This window comes from Dromiciops gliroides, chromosome 2 (assembly GCF_019393635.1).
Source record: "Dromiciops gliroides isolate mDroGli1 chromosome 2, mDroGli1.pri, whole genome shotgun sequence".
NCBI lineage: Eukaryota > Metazoa > Chordata > Mammalia > Microbiotheria > Microbiotheriidae > Dromiciops > Dromiciops gliroides.
The window spans coordinates 102856563-102869767 of record NC_057862.1 but is presented as its reverse complement, the minus strand read 5'-3'; positions in this window follow the sequence as shown (position 1 = coordinate 102869767).

Genomic DNA, 13205 nt, shown 5'->3' with positions numbered 1-13205 from the left:
TCTTATCTTTCCCCCTCATTGAGAAGGCAGGCAGTTTGATACAGGTTATACATGTGCAGTTATGCAAAACATATTTCCACATTAGTTATGTTGTGAAAGAAAACAGACAAAAACATGCAAAAATAAAGTTTAAAAAGTATGTTTTGATCTACATTAATTGTTGTTCAGTTATCATGTCCAACTCTTCATGATGCTATGGACATGCCAGGTCTTTCCATCCTTCACTATCTCTCAAAGTCTATTCAAATTTCTGTTGGTTGTTTCCATGATACTATCTACTCATCTTATCCTCTTCAGTCTCCTTTTCTTTTTTTCCTTCATTCTTTCCCAACATTAGGGTCTTTTCCAATGAATCCCATCTTCTCATTGTGTGACCAAAGTATTTAAGCTTCAGTTTCAGTATTTGACCTTCCAGTGAATTGCCTGAATTAATTTTTTTAAGTATTGACTGACTTGACCTCCTTGCTGTCCAAGGGATGCTCAAGTCTTCTTCAATACCACAATTCAAAAATTTTGATTCTGTGGCACTCAGCTTTCCTAACAGTCCAAATCTCACAGGTATATACACACACACACACACACACACACACACACACATATATAGTTTTTTGGTGAAGCAATTGGGTTTAAGAGACTTGCCCAGGGTCACACAGCTAGTAAGTGTTAAGTGTCTGAGGCTGGATTTGAACTCAGGTTCTCCTGCATCCAGGGTCAGTGCTCTTTCCACTGCGCCACCTAGCTGCCCTGCAGGTATATTTTGCTACTGGAAAAGCCATAGCTTTGACTATATGGATCTTTGTCAGCAAGGTTATATCTCTGCTTTTTTAGTATGCTATCCATATTTATCGTAGCTTTCCTTCCAAAGAGCAAGTGTTTTAGTTTCATGGCTGTAGTTGTCATCTGCAGTGATCTTTGAGCCCAAGAATATAAAATCTGACACTGTTTCTAAATCTTCTCTCTCTATTTTCTAGGAAGTGATGGGATCAGTTGTCAAGATCTTATTTTTTTGATGCTAAGTTTCTTTCTTTCTTTTTTTTGATGCTAAGTTTCAAGTCAGCTTTTACACACTTCTCTTTCACCCTCATCAAGGGGCTTCTTAATTTCTCTTCATCTTCTGCCATCAAAATGGTATCTGCATACTTGAGAGTGTTGATATTTATCCTTGTACCTTAATTCTGTCTTTTGATTCATCCAGCTTGGCATTTCACATGATATACTCTGTATATAAGTTAAATAAATAAGGTAACAATATATAGCTTTGTTGTACTCCTTTTATAATCTTTTTTTTCTCCTTTTGTAATCTTAAACGAATTGGTTTTTTCATGGTTTTGGTTTTTGTTTGTTTGGTTTTTTTAGTGAGGCAATTGGGGTTAAGTGACTTGCCCAGGGTCACATAGCTAGTTAAGTGTTACGTGTCTGAGGCCAGATTTGAACTCAGGTACTCCTGACTCCAGGGCTGGTGCTCTATCCACTGTGCCACCTAGCTGCCCCTCATGTTTGGTTTTAACTGTTGCTTCTTGGTCTGTGTACAGGTTCCTTAGGCCACAAGTAAGATGATCTGGTACTCCCATATCTCTGAGGGCTTGCCATCAATTCTTTCTCTGGAGGTGGAAAGCATTTCTCATCACAAATCCTTCAGAATTTCTTAGATCATTGTATTGCTAAGAATGACTAAGCCATTCATGGTTGATCATCATATAATATTGTTCTCCTGGTTCTGATCACTTCATTTTGTAGCAGTTCATGTAAGTCCAGGTTTTTCTGAGAGCATTCTGCTTATCATTTCTTATAGTAGAATAGTATTCCACCAACAATCATACACTACAACTTGTTTAGCTATTCCCTAATTCATGGGTCTGCCCTCAATTTCCAATTCTTTGCCACCACAAAAAAAATGGCTATAAATATTTTTGTATAAATAAGTACTTTTCCTTTTTAAAATCTCATTGGAATACAGAACTACTAGTTGTATTACTGTTAAAGGGTATGCACCTTAAAGGCTCTTGAGCATAGTTCCAAATTGTTCTCCAGAATGGTTGGATCAGTTCACAACTCCACCAACAGTGCAATTTTCCAACATCTCCTCCAACATTTTTCAGTTTCCTTTTCTGTCATTTTATTGGCTAAGAATTTTCCTACTAATAAAGCTATGAAAGGTACCCTTTCTCACTATCTGCTTTTTAAAAAATGAGATGCCCGTTCATATTGTTTCCACCTATATATTTTTTGTCTTTTTTTTTTTGCAGGGCAATGAGGGTTAAAGGACTTGCCCAGGGTCACACAGCTAGTAAGCGTCAAGTGTCTGAGGCCAGATTTGAACTCAGGTCCTCCTGAATCTAGGGCGGGTGCTTTATCCACTTCGCCACCTAGCTGCTTGTTGTGATATATGGTACATGATAATGCTCTAGACATAATTTCTGCCAGATTGCTTACTGTTGCTAAATTTTTCATGACCCCCACATTCAGTTACATGACCTCATATGGGGTTGAGACCTACAGTTTAAGAAGCTGGCTTTACTTGACTCTTTAGGGTTTATCATCTGGAAAAAAAAAGCAATAATTGTATTTTATCATTGTCTATGCTTGTTTCCTCAATTTCTCTTTCTTGTCTTATTGTTATAGAAAATCCAATGTTGGTGGAGTTGTGAACTGATTAAACCATTCTGGAGAACAGTTTGGAACTATGCCCAAAGGGCTATCACACTGTGCACACATTTGGATGAAGCAATACCTCTGCAAAGTTTATATTCCAAAGACATCAAAAAAAATAAAAGAGAGAGAGAGAGAAAACCTATTTATATAAAAATATTAATAGCAGCTCTTTTTGTGGTGGCTAAAAATTAGAAATCAAAGGGATGGCCATCAAATGGGGAATGGCTAAACAAACTGTGGTATATGATTGTAATGGAATATTATTGTGCTATAAGAAATGACAAGCAGGATGATTTCAGAAAGGTCTGGAAAGACTTAAATGAACTGATATATAGTGAAGTGAGCAGAACCTGGAGAATATTGTACACAGTAACAGCAATATTGTTTGATGAAGAATTATGAATGATTTAGCTATACTCAGCAACACAATGATCTAAGATAATCACAAAGGACTCATGATGAAGCATACTATCTACTTCCAAAGAAAAAACTGATATTGATTGAACAGAGACTGAAGCATGCTATTTTTCACTTTTATTCATTTTTTTTTCTTTTCAGTCCTCTTATATAAAATGACTAATACGATGTTTTACATAATCGCACATGTATAACCTAAATCTGCTTCCTACCTCAGCAAGGAAGGGAGAGCAGAATAGGATCTGGAACTCAAATCTTTAAATAAGGAGCAGCTAGGTGGCGCAGTGGATGAAGCACCAGCCCTGGATTCAGGAGGACCTCAGTTCGGATCCAGCCTCAGACATTTGACATTTAGTGACCCTGGGTAAGTCAATTAACCCTCATTGCCCTGCCCCATCCCCCCAAAAATCTTTGAATAAAAATATTTATTAAGGAAAAAAATCTTTCCAGGTTTTTCTGAGAGCATCCTGATTATCTTTTCTTATAGCACAATAGTAACAATAGTATTCTATTATATTCATATACTACAACTTTTCAGCTGTTTCTCAATTGATGGGCATGCTCTCAATTTCCAATTCTTTGCCAACAAAAAAAGAACTGCTATAAATATTTTTTTACATATAGGTCCTTGCCCCCTTTTTATGACATCTTTTGGATATAGACCTAGTAGTAATTTTGTTGGGTCAAAGAGTATGTACAGTTTGATTGACCTTTGATTATAATTCACAACTCCACCAATGGGACATTAGTTTCTCAATTTTCCCACATCTTCTCCAACATTTATCATTTTCCTTTTCTGTCTTATTAGCTAATCTATCAGAGTTTTTTAAATTTGCATTTCTCTAATCAATAGGGATTTAGAGAATTTTTTCATAGTTGTCATAATCTTTCATGAAATTATTATTCGTATTATTTGTTTTTAGACCCATCCATTCTTTAGTTTCCAAATATTTTTAATCTTTGCTTCAAAAGTCCTTTATTGAACATAATTTTTATTGCATTATGATTTATTGTATTATGGGAAAAGATATATTTGATATTTCTACTTTCCTACATTTATTTGTAAGATCTTTATACCTAATACATTATCACTTTTTGCAAAGGTATAATATGCAATGAGAAATATATACACACATGTGTGTTTACATACACATATTCTAAAATGAATTCTAGTCCATTTCTTTTTTGCTCATTTTTTGGTTAGCTTTATCTAGGTCTAAGAGGGCCAAATTGAGGTTCCCCTACTATTAAGAGTTTTACTGTCTTTCTCCCTATAACTTAAACTTTTCCTTTAAGAATTTAAATTCTTATGACATTTGGTGTGTGTGTGTGTGTATGTATGTGTATATACATACACACATATACATATATATATAATATATATATACACATATATATACATACATACATATATATATATATATACACATAGTTGATTTTAATTTGTTGTCTATGGTACCTTTCATCAAAATTTCTACTTTGCTGTTGCTTTGTCTGAGACCATAATGGCTACTTATGCCTTTTTTACTTCAGCTGAAGCATAACAGATTTTGTTCCAGCCACTTATTTTGACTTTGTGTGCATCTTTCTGCTTCAATTGTTTCCTGTAAACATCATATTGTTGGATTCTGCTTTCTAACCCATTATGGTAAACTCTTCTATTTTATGGGTGAATTCATCCTATTTACATTCACAATTATGACTTAATTGTGTATTTCCTTCCACTATATTTCCTTTTACTTCTCCTTATTTCTCATCCTCACTTTAAGAGTTTGTTTTGCTTAAGACTAATCCCTCACTTAACATTTCCTGACTTTTATTTCCTTTTCTCTCCTGTTAAGTGAAATGTATTTCTCTTCCCCATTGTGTGTATGTATGTGTGTATTTTTCCCTTCTTTTTGACAAGTTCACATAAGAGTAAGGTTCAAATGTCACCCACTCCCCCTACTCTTCCTTATATGTATAGTTTCTTGCTTGAGTACTCCAATTATGTGAGATTATTTCCCTATTCTTCCTCTCCTCCTTCCCCCAATGTATTTCTCTACTCCACCCTTTACATTCTTTTTTAAAAAAAATAATCAAACTGTAAGAGAATCACTCCCAGTCCCTTTGTCTAATTAGATTCCTTCTGTGACCCTGGATGATGATAAAGTTCTGAGGGGATGCATGAATCATCTCCCCATATTAGATTGTAAATAGCTTATGCTTGTTTAGTCCTTTATGACTGGTTGCTCATATTTACCTTTTTATGTTTCCTTTAATGCCTGTGTTTGAATTTTAAACTTCCTATTTAGCTCTGGTCTTTTCATCAGGAATGCTTGTAAGTCCTCTACTTTAATAAGATCCATTTTCACCCCAGTAAAATGATATTCAGTTTTCTTGGGTAATTTATTCTTGGTTGTAAGCTTAGATGTTTTGCATTCTGAAATATGTTATTCCATGCTCTCTGATCTTTCCAAATGGCTGCTAAATCCTGTGTGAGCCAATCACTCCTCTATACCTGAATTCTTCCTTTTTGACTTCTTGTAGTTTTTTTTTTCTTTGACCTGGAAGTTCTGGAGGTTGACTATATTATTCCTGGGGGTTTTCATTCTGGGGTTTCTTTCTGGAGGAGATTGATGGATTCTACTTCTTTGCTCTTTGGTTCCAAGAGATTTGAACACTTTTGGTATGATTTCTTGAAATATAATGCCTAAGCTCTTTTTACTTTCTTTAAGTCATAGCTTCCAGGTAGCTCAATAATTCTTAAATGATCTCTCTTCAATCTGTTTTTCAAGTCAGTTGTTTTTGCTATAAAGTATCTTACATTTCCTTCTAGGTTTTTTTTTTTACATTGTTTTAACATTTCTTGTTGTCTTTAGTAGTAATTAGCTTCTCATTTGGTCAATACTAATTTTGGGAAAATTTATTTTCCCCTTGGGTAAAGTTTTGTACTTCTCATTCCAAGCAGTTAATTCTCTTTCCAAATCTTTCTTCCATAGCTCTTATTTTGTTTCCCATTTTCCCCCTCTAGCACCCTCATTTGGTTTTTTAAAATAATGTTTTAGTGTGCTTTTTTTCTTTAGCTCTTGTTTCATCTCTTTCGGGAATTCTGGCTGGACTTGTGTCCAAGGTGTGTGTTTTGGGGTTTTTTTTGAGGCTATACCTGTAGATATTTTCAAGTCATTTTCTTCTTTTGGGTTTGTGTCTTGGTCATCCCTCTCGTAACAGCTCTTTATGGTGGGATTCTATCTTGGTTTGCTCATTCTCCCAGCCTACTTCTTTTTGTTTTTTGTTTTTGTTTTTTAGTGAGGCAATTGGGGTTAAGTGACTTGCCCAGGGTCACACAACTAGTTAAGTGTTAAGTGTCTGAGGCCGGATTTGAACTCAGGTACTCCTGACTCCAGGGCCAGTGCTCTATCCACTGCGCCACCTAGCTGCCCCTCCCAGCCTACTTCTTGACTTTGTGTGATTTATATTAGAGCAGGGCTCTGTACATTTATGGGGGAAATGTCTAGGTGAGCTTTTGTCCTCTTGGGTTCTTTTGCTTCTTTCCTGGGGTATTGAGAGTTATGTTATTCCAGGATCTCAATGACAGTTCGAACAGAGGACCTATATGCTTTCAGTGTTCTCAAAGTGATGATATCTGAGACAAAGTCTGATCATTACACTCTTAGTCTGAACTCAGCAAATTTCTGACCCAGGTTTGGGTTAGAGCAATACTCCCTGTGGGCCTGTCCCTGGTTGGAAGTTCCAGTGGACAGCTACTGGATTCAGCCACTGTGAGTCATCTGGGATGCACTGCAGGTTCGGAACAAGGGAACTTCAAGCTCCCCTTTAGTCTCCCCTTTAGTAGCTATTCTACTGCATGTTTCAGACTAGGCTAGAAACTGCAACAGAGACCTCAGTTTGCTCCTGTGGGTCAGAGCCACTCAGCTGTTATTTGCTTTTGAACTTGTTCCTTTCTCAGAACTCAGTCTAGGACCTATAACAGCTACCTATCCTAGAACATCACCTCTGGGAGCAGGTACCCTTCTCAGTCTACCCTGAATCTCTGACCCAACAATGTAATGATTGGCAGAGCTTCAAGTTGGCGCCTGTTCCCACACCCTGTATGAAGTTGAGATTCCCTGATATGGGACTGGGACCTCATTTTGCTCTGGTGCACACCCTCAGTTCTTGTTAAGTCTCTATGTTCCTCATAGTATACTCCTGACCAGACCCCATCCTTAGAATTCACAGACTTCTCTGTTTCTCTAAGCCAACCTAGGCTAGAAAAATGATTTACTGTGATTATTTTTCTTTGGATTTTCTAATCCAGACTTGATCTGATGTGTTTTCTATGTCTTTGTGGAGATGTGTTGGAGGAGCTAGACTATACTTCTTCCTGCTACTCCACTATTTTGGCTCTGTCTCAACTGTAACTCTATCCCATACACATTCTTTTCAAATCCATGGTCTCTTTGTCTTATTTCTGCTCATGCCTTGACAAATTCAGATTACTGTCAACATCTCCCTCCTCTATCCCTATCTGAATGATGCCTGAGGAAGTCACACAATCATGCTGACTGCAACCTCATTACAATAAGGAAATAATTTTCTCCTTCCTCAATAGGTTATTATATTCCCCAGAGTAACTGTTCAAAACTTTCTCTCTGCAAGTTCCCCAAGCCAATCTCTATTGTCCTCTGTCTCAGGGGAAGGCCTCACCTTCTTTCCTTTACTGAAGAAAAAGAGGCTATTTATGAGCTGCCATTTCTCCTTTGCTCAATATCACTCCCATTATCTCCTTCTTTACTCCAGTCTCTCATGAAAAGGTGGCCAAGTGCACTTGATTGATCCCATCCCCCCTCTTTCCTCTCCTCCAGCAATCATTTCCTCTCATTCTGATTCTCAATTTCTCCCTCTCCTCTGCTGCCTATATTTGCAGGTTTCTTTCATCCTAAACACACACACACACACACACACACCCCCCTTTCTCTTGATGCTACCATTCCCCTCAAGCTATAAACCTAGCTCTTCTCACTATCACAAACTTCTAGAAAAAATTTATCTGCAATTATTACTTACAATTCCTCTTCCTTTATTCACTTGAAAACTAGCTGTAGACCTAATCATTCACTGATTCTGTTCTCTCCATAGTTACTAATGATCTCTTAATTGCCAAATTAAATATACTTTTTCCATCTTCTAGACCTCTTTTCAGCATCTGACATGCTTCCTCTTGGAATACTCTTTCCTCTGTGGGCTTTTTTTTACTCTTTTGGCTCTCTTTTAACTTGTCTGATGACTCTTTTCTCTGTTTACTTTGCTGAATCACAATCCATGTACCTCTCTTTTACCATGGGTATGTATCCCAGGGCTCTTCTCTCCCCACACCTTCTCCCTTGGTGATTTTATCAGCTTCCATGGGTTTATGCCATTCTCTAATGTAGATGTTTGTTGTTGTTCAGTAGTGTCCAACTCTTTATGACCATGTATGGAGTTTTCTTGGCAAAAATACTGGTTTGCCATTTCTTCCTCCACTGGATTAAGGCAAACATAGATTAAGCGACTTGCCCAGGGTTACACAGCTAATAAGTCTGTGAAGCCAGATATGAATTCATATTTTCTTGTACCCTATCCACTGAGCCATCTAGCTGCTTTGTGTGGAGATGGCTCTCTGATTTATAATATTCAGTTTTCCTCTAAGCTCCGGTCCCTTCTATCCTTTATCATCTTCCTAACTGGACATTTCCAACTGGATGTCTCATAGACCTTTGAGAAAATAATTATTAATAATGGATTTCCTGGGGGACCCAGAGATCACTTTCTTGGTCCCCCCCGCCCCCCGCAACTGATAGCAATAGCAATAGCAATTTATTTTAAAAAAACGCTACAAAGGTATGGAGGTGGGAGATGGAACAGCCTGCATTAGAAATAGGAGATGGTCTCATTTGGTTGGAGAACAGAGTACATGAAATTAGTAAAATGAAATTAGTTCAGAAAAATAAGTTGGAGTCAGATCATGAAAGACTTTCAATGCCGGATAGGAGTTTGTATTTTATCCTACATACAAATTGGGAGTCACTGAAGATTCTTGAAATGGGGCTCAGGTCCATAATTCAGTAATATTAATTTGGAAACTATGTAGAGCATGAATAAAAGCAAAAATAAAATGAAAAAAATTATCGAGTACTTATCATGTACCAAGAGCTAGGGGAGAAAATACCAAAGTGAAGACTGTCCCTACCTTCAAGGAGCTTAAATTCTAATTGGGGAATGGTGGTCAGAGAGAGATATTTTGCATAGACTACTACAAGGATGGTGAATAGAGTTATAAGAAAATAGATTAACCTACCCTTTATAAAAAGCAAGGTAACGGTGATTTGATTATGGTTCTAAAACTGGACAGTAGAGTTCGGGGGCGAGGGGACTAGGAAACAGTTGGCCAGAGGATAAAATAAAACATGGCCAGAGGTAGCCTGATATAATGGACCATATGTGAGGTACTCTGTTCAGTGGGAGTTCTAGTGCTGAAAAAGTTAAGTCTTCCCTGTCATGGCAGTAGACCAACTTGGCATCAACCTGAATGGATAGATTAAAGGAGAAAACTTGAGGCTTGGAGACCAGTTAGGAGACCATTTTAATGCCTAGGGAAGAGGTAATGAGGGCTAAACACAAAACAGCTCACAAGAATGCACTGACAGAATTCAGTAACAACTATTATAATGCTCTTCTAAAAGCTTGAGACGCTGAGGGCTCAGTTAGAATTCCATAACGTAAATTTGTAATGGACCCAGTGAGCATGGTTGTATGCTAGCACTATTAACCAGCCCCTGAATAGAACCATTTATCTATTGGGGAATGGCTTTGGGGCTAATATACTTCCATTTAGTTGTTCATCTTGTATATCAGACCATTACCAGGTATGTTTGATACAAAGATTTTTCCCAAATTGATTGTTTCCTATCTTATCCTAGTTATATTAATTTTGTTCATGCAAAACCTTTTTCAATTTAATGTAATTGAAATGATCTATTTTATCTTTTGTAATTTCCTCTAGTTTTTGTTTGGTTAAGAATGCACACTCGAGGGGCAGTTAGGTGGTGAAGTGGATAAAGCACCAGCCCTGGATTCAGGAGGACCTGAGTTCAAATTTGACTTCATACACTTGACAATTACTAGCTGTGTGACCCTGGCAAGTCACTTAACTCTCATTTCCCCAAAGCAAAAACAAAACAAAACAAACAAACAAAAGAATGCATACTATAGTTGTAGCTGTGAAACCAACCCCCTCATTTTCTACAAAGGTGTAATGAATCCCAAGGTGGTTCGGTAATTTACCTAAGGTAAAAGAGAGAGAATTTGAACCTAGATCCTAACTCTAGAGCTAGTATGCTACCTCCAATATATGTCCAATTACTAAGAAATGGGAAAACCAATGTTTTAATGTAGTGTATGTATTAATGGAATAATACTTTGCTATAAGAAATTGAAAATTTGAAGGATTTAGGTAGGACAAAGGCAGAATTTATTCAAATTCTCTTCTTTCGTTGGTAGACCCCCTATTCTAGGCTAGACCTGACTCAAGCCAGGAAGTTTAGGTTTGATATTGGAATAGAGGTCACTTAACCATTAACAAAAAAGACTTCTTTAGCCTCCTAGCAAGGGAAGGATGTTCAATAAATAGTATACATTGAAAACCCCTTAAGTTCATTCCCCTGCCTTTGACTTCTACACCTTGGTACATCTAAGTCAAGCTTTAGAGAGACAAACTTCTCTTAAATTTTGTACTCAGGAAATCAGGAAGTAGAATCAGGAGCAGAGCCTTTAACTCCCTAAGACAGTCAATACCTTTTAAGGAAAAACTAGCTTAATTTGAATGGAGCGTTTTAAAATTTTGCTTCCATCACCACATATAGTTCATGGTCTTCCCTGCAGGTTCTCTCTTTGGATATTGGTTCTCTTTCTCCTGTTACACTTGCTACTCTCAGTTAACTGGTTTGGTTACTATTTACTTTGTGGGGGAAACACACACAGAGACATATACACAAAAACACACAGACAGACACACACTTTCTTGTCCTTATAAAGCTCACAAATTAAATGGAAGACAGCACACAAAATAATTAATATTCATTCTTTTAATCATCCAGACAAATACCAACAATGCCTTCCAAGTCTTTTGCTTGGGGCTACTTTTGTCCCATCTCAATTCATGTTCCACCTGCTGCCCCTCAAGTGTCCTGATACATCTGGTTTGATTCCACTGGGGCTTGCTCTCTTGATTGGTGGAACTCCAGCTGTGCTACTCAATCCCCTCCCAGCTTAACTCACTCACTGGACAGCTCCACCTTTCCACCAGAGGCTTTGCCCATAGTTTTTTTTTTTTTTCCTCTTCCCAGCTCTCCTTTACGTTGTGATTTCCCTATTATAATGTGAGTACCTTAAAAGCAAGGGCTGTCTTTTTTTCCTTATTTGTATATCCACCACTTAGTACATTGCCTGGCACATGAGGTAAATGCTCTATCTTTCTGCTACAAAATTTAAGAAGACAAATAAGATGCAGTTTGTGCCATCCATGAACTTAGTCTATTAAGCAAGGGGAGATGAGAGGCAGCATGGTGTAAAAAGAGCAGTAGGGGTCAAAAGACTTGCATTTACTAGCTGTGTGGCCATAAATAAATCATTTCATTTCTTTGGGTGTCATTTTCCTTACCCATCAAATCGGATAAGTGTCTGCCTATTTCACTGAATTTTTGTAAGCATCTGTGATGATTAAAAATATGAAACACAGTTTGAGTAATTTGGTCATTTTATTAATAGGCCAGCAGGTTATTTATAAAAAGCATGGTCTATTGGCCCTCTCTCTGACCAAAGACCCCTAATGGAGGTGGGGGGGGTCACAGTTTATGTACTCTTCTAACTGTAGGAGGTCCATCACATAGCAATCAAATCTAATTGGTTGACATGATTTGGAGTATGTCATATTAAAATGAAGACCTAGGTCACTTAAATCTTGGCAAGAATATCATCAGAGAAAGAACCTAGACCCCCCACCCCAGCTCATCAGAGAGCAATAGTTTCCATCTGGGTGTGGTTGTATACACCAAATTTCATCAGTAAAGTCCTTCATCTATCTAGACCAAAACTTCTTAAACTTTTTCCACTTGACCCCTTTTCCCCCCAGCGAAATTTTTACACAACCTGGATACATAGATATATAAAATAGGTATACCTAACTTTTTATCATTGCCAAATTTTTCCTGATCTCCACATTGTTACAGGACCCCATATGGGATGGAGACCCACAGTTTAAAAAGCTAGGATCTAGACAAATGGATCCGTCTCCACCCAAGACTCCACTCTGACCCAAATGAATCTTACTTTCAAGGAGAACTGGCCTTTGGAGTGGGGAGGGGGAAAAAAGACTTAAAAAAAAAAAAGGATGTTCCCCTCAAGATATCGATTATTAATAATGATTTCTAACACATCTAATGAGACAGGGGGCAGTTAGGTGGCTCAATGTTGTCAGGAAGACCCGAGTTCAAGTTTGACCTCAGACACTAGCTGTGTGAGCCTGGGCAAGTCATTTTCGACTCTGCCTTAATCCATTGGAGAAGGAAATGGCAAACTCCATTATCTTTGCCATGAAAACCCCATGGACATTATGGTCCTGGGGTCATAGGAGTTAGACGTGACTGAATAACTGAACAAGTGAACGACAATGAGATGCCATAAGCAAAGGTGTTTTTATTAAGTTACCAAACACAAAGGAATAAAGGATGATCAATTTACATGTCTCTCTGGGGTTCAATTCCAAAATAATAAGGATAAAAATAACAAATAATGGGAAATTTGGATTTCTAAGCCTCTTCCTGCTGTAACATTCGTAGATCCTATGGATTAAGCTCCTTGAAGGCAGGGGCTGTCCTTACCTTTTTCTTGTATCCCCGTGCCTGGCACATAGTAGGCACTTAATAAACGTTTACTGATTTATTCAGAAACATAACTATAAAGACAACATAAGACAGATTAGAATAGGTGGGGGACATATTACCAGCAAAGATAACCAATTGCTCATTCTCTAGTGTTTGCTGCACTTGATAATCTCGGGGATAGCACCAGGTGTTTCGTGTCCCCGCGTCAATTCTGCGCATTTGCTCCTCTACCAA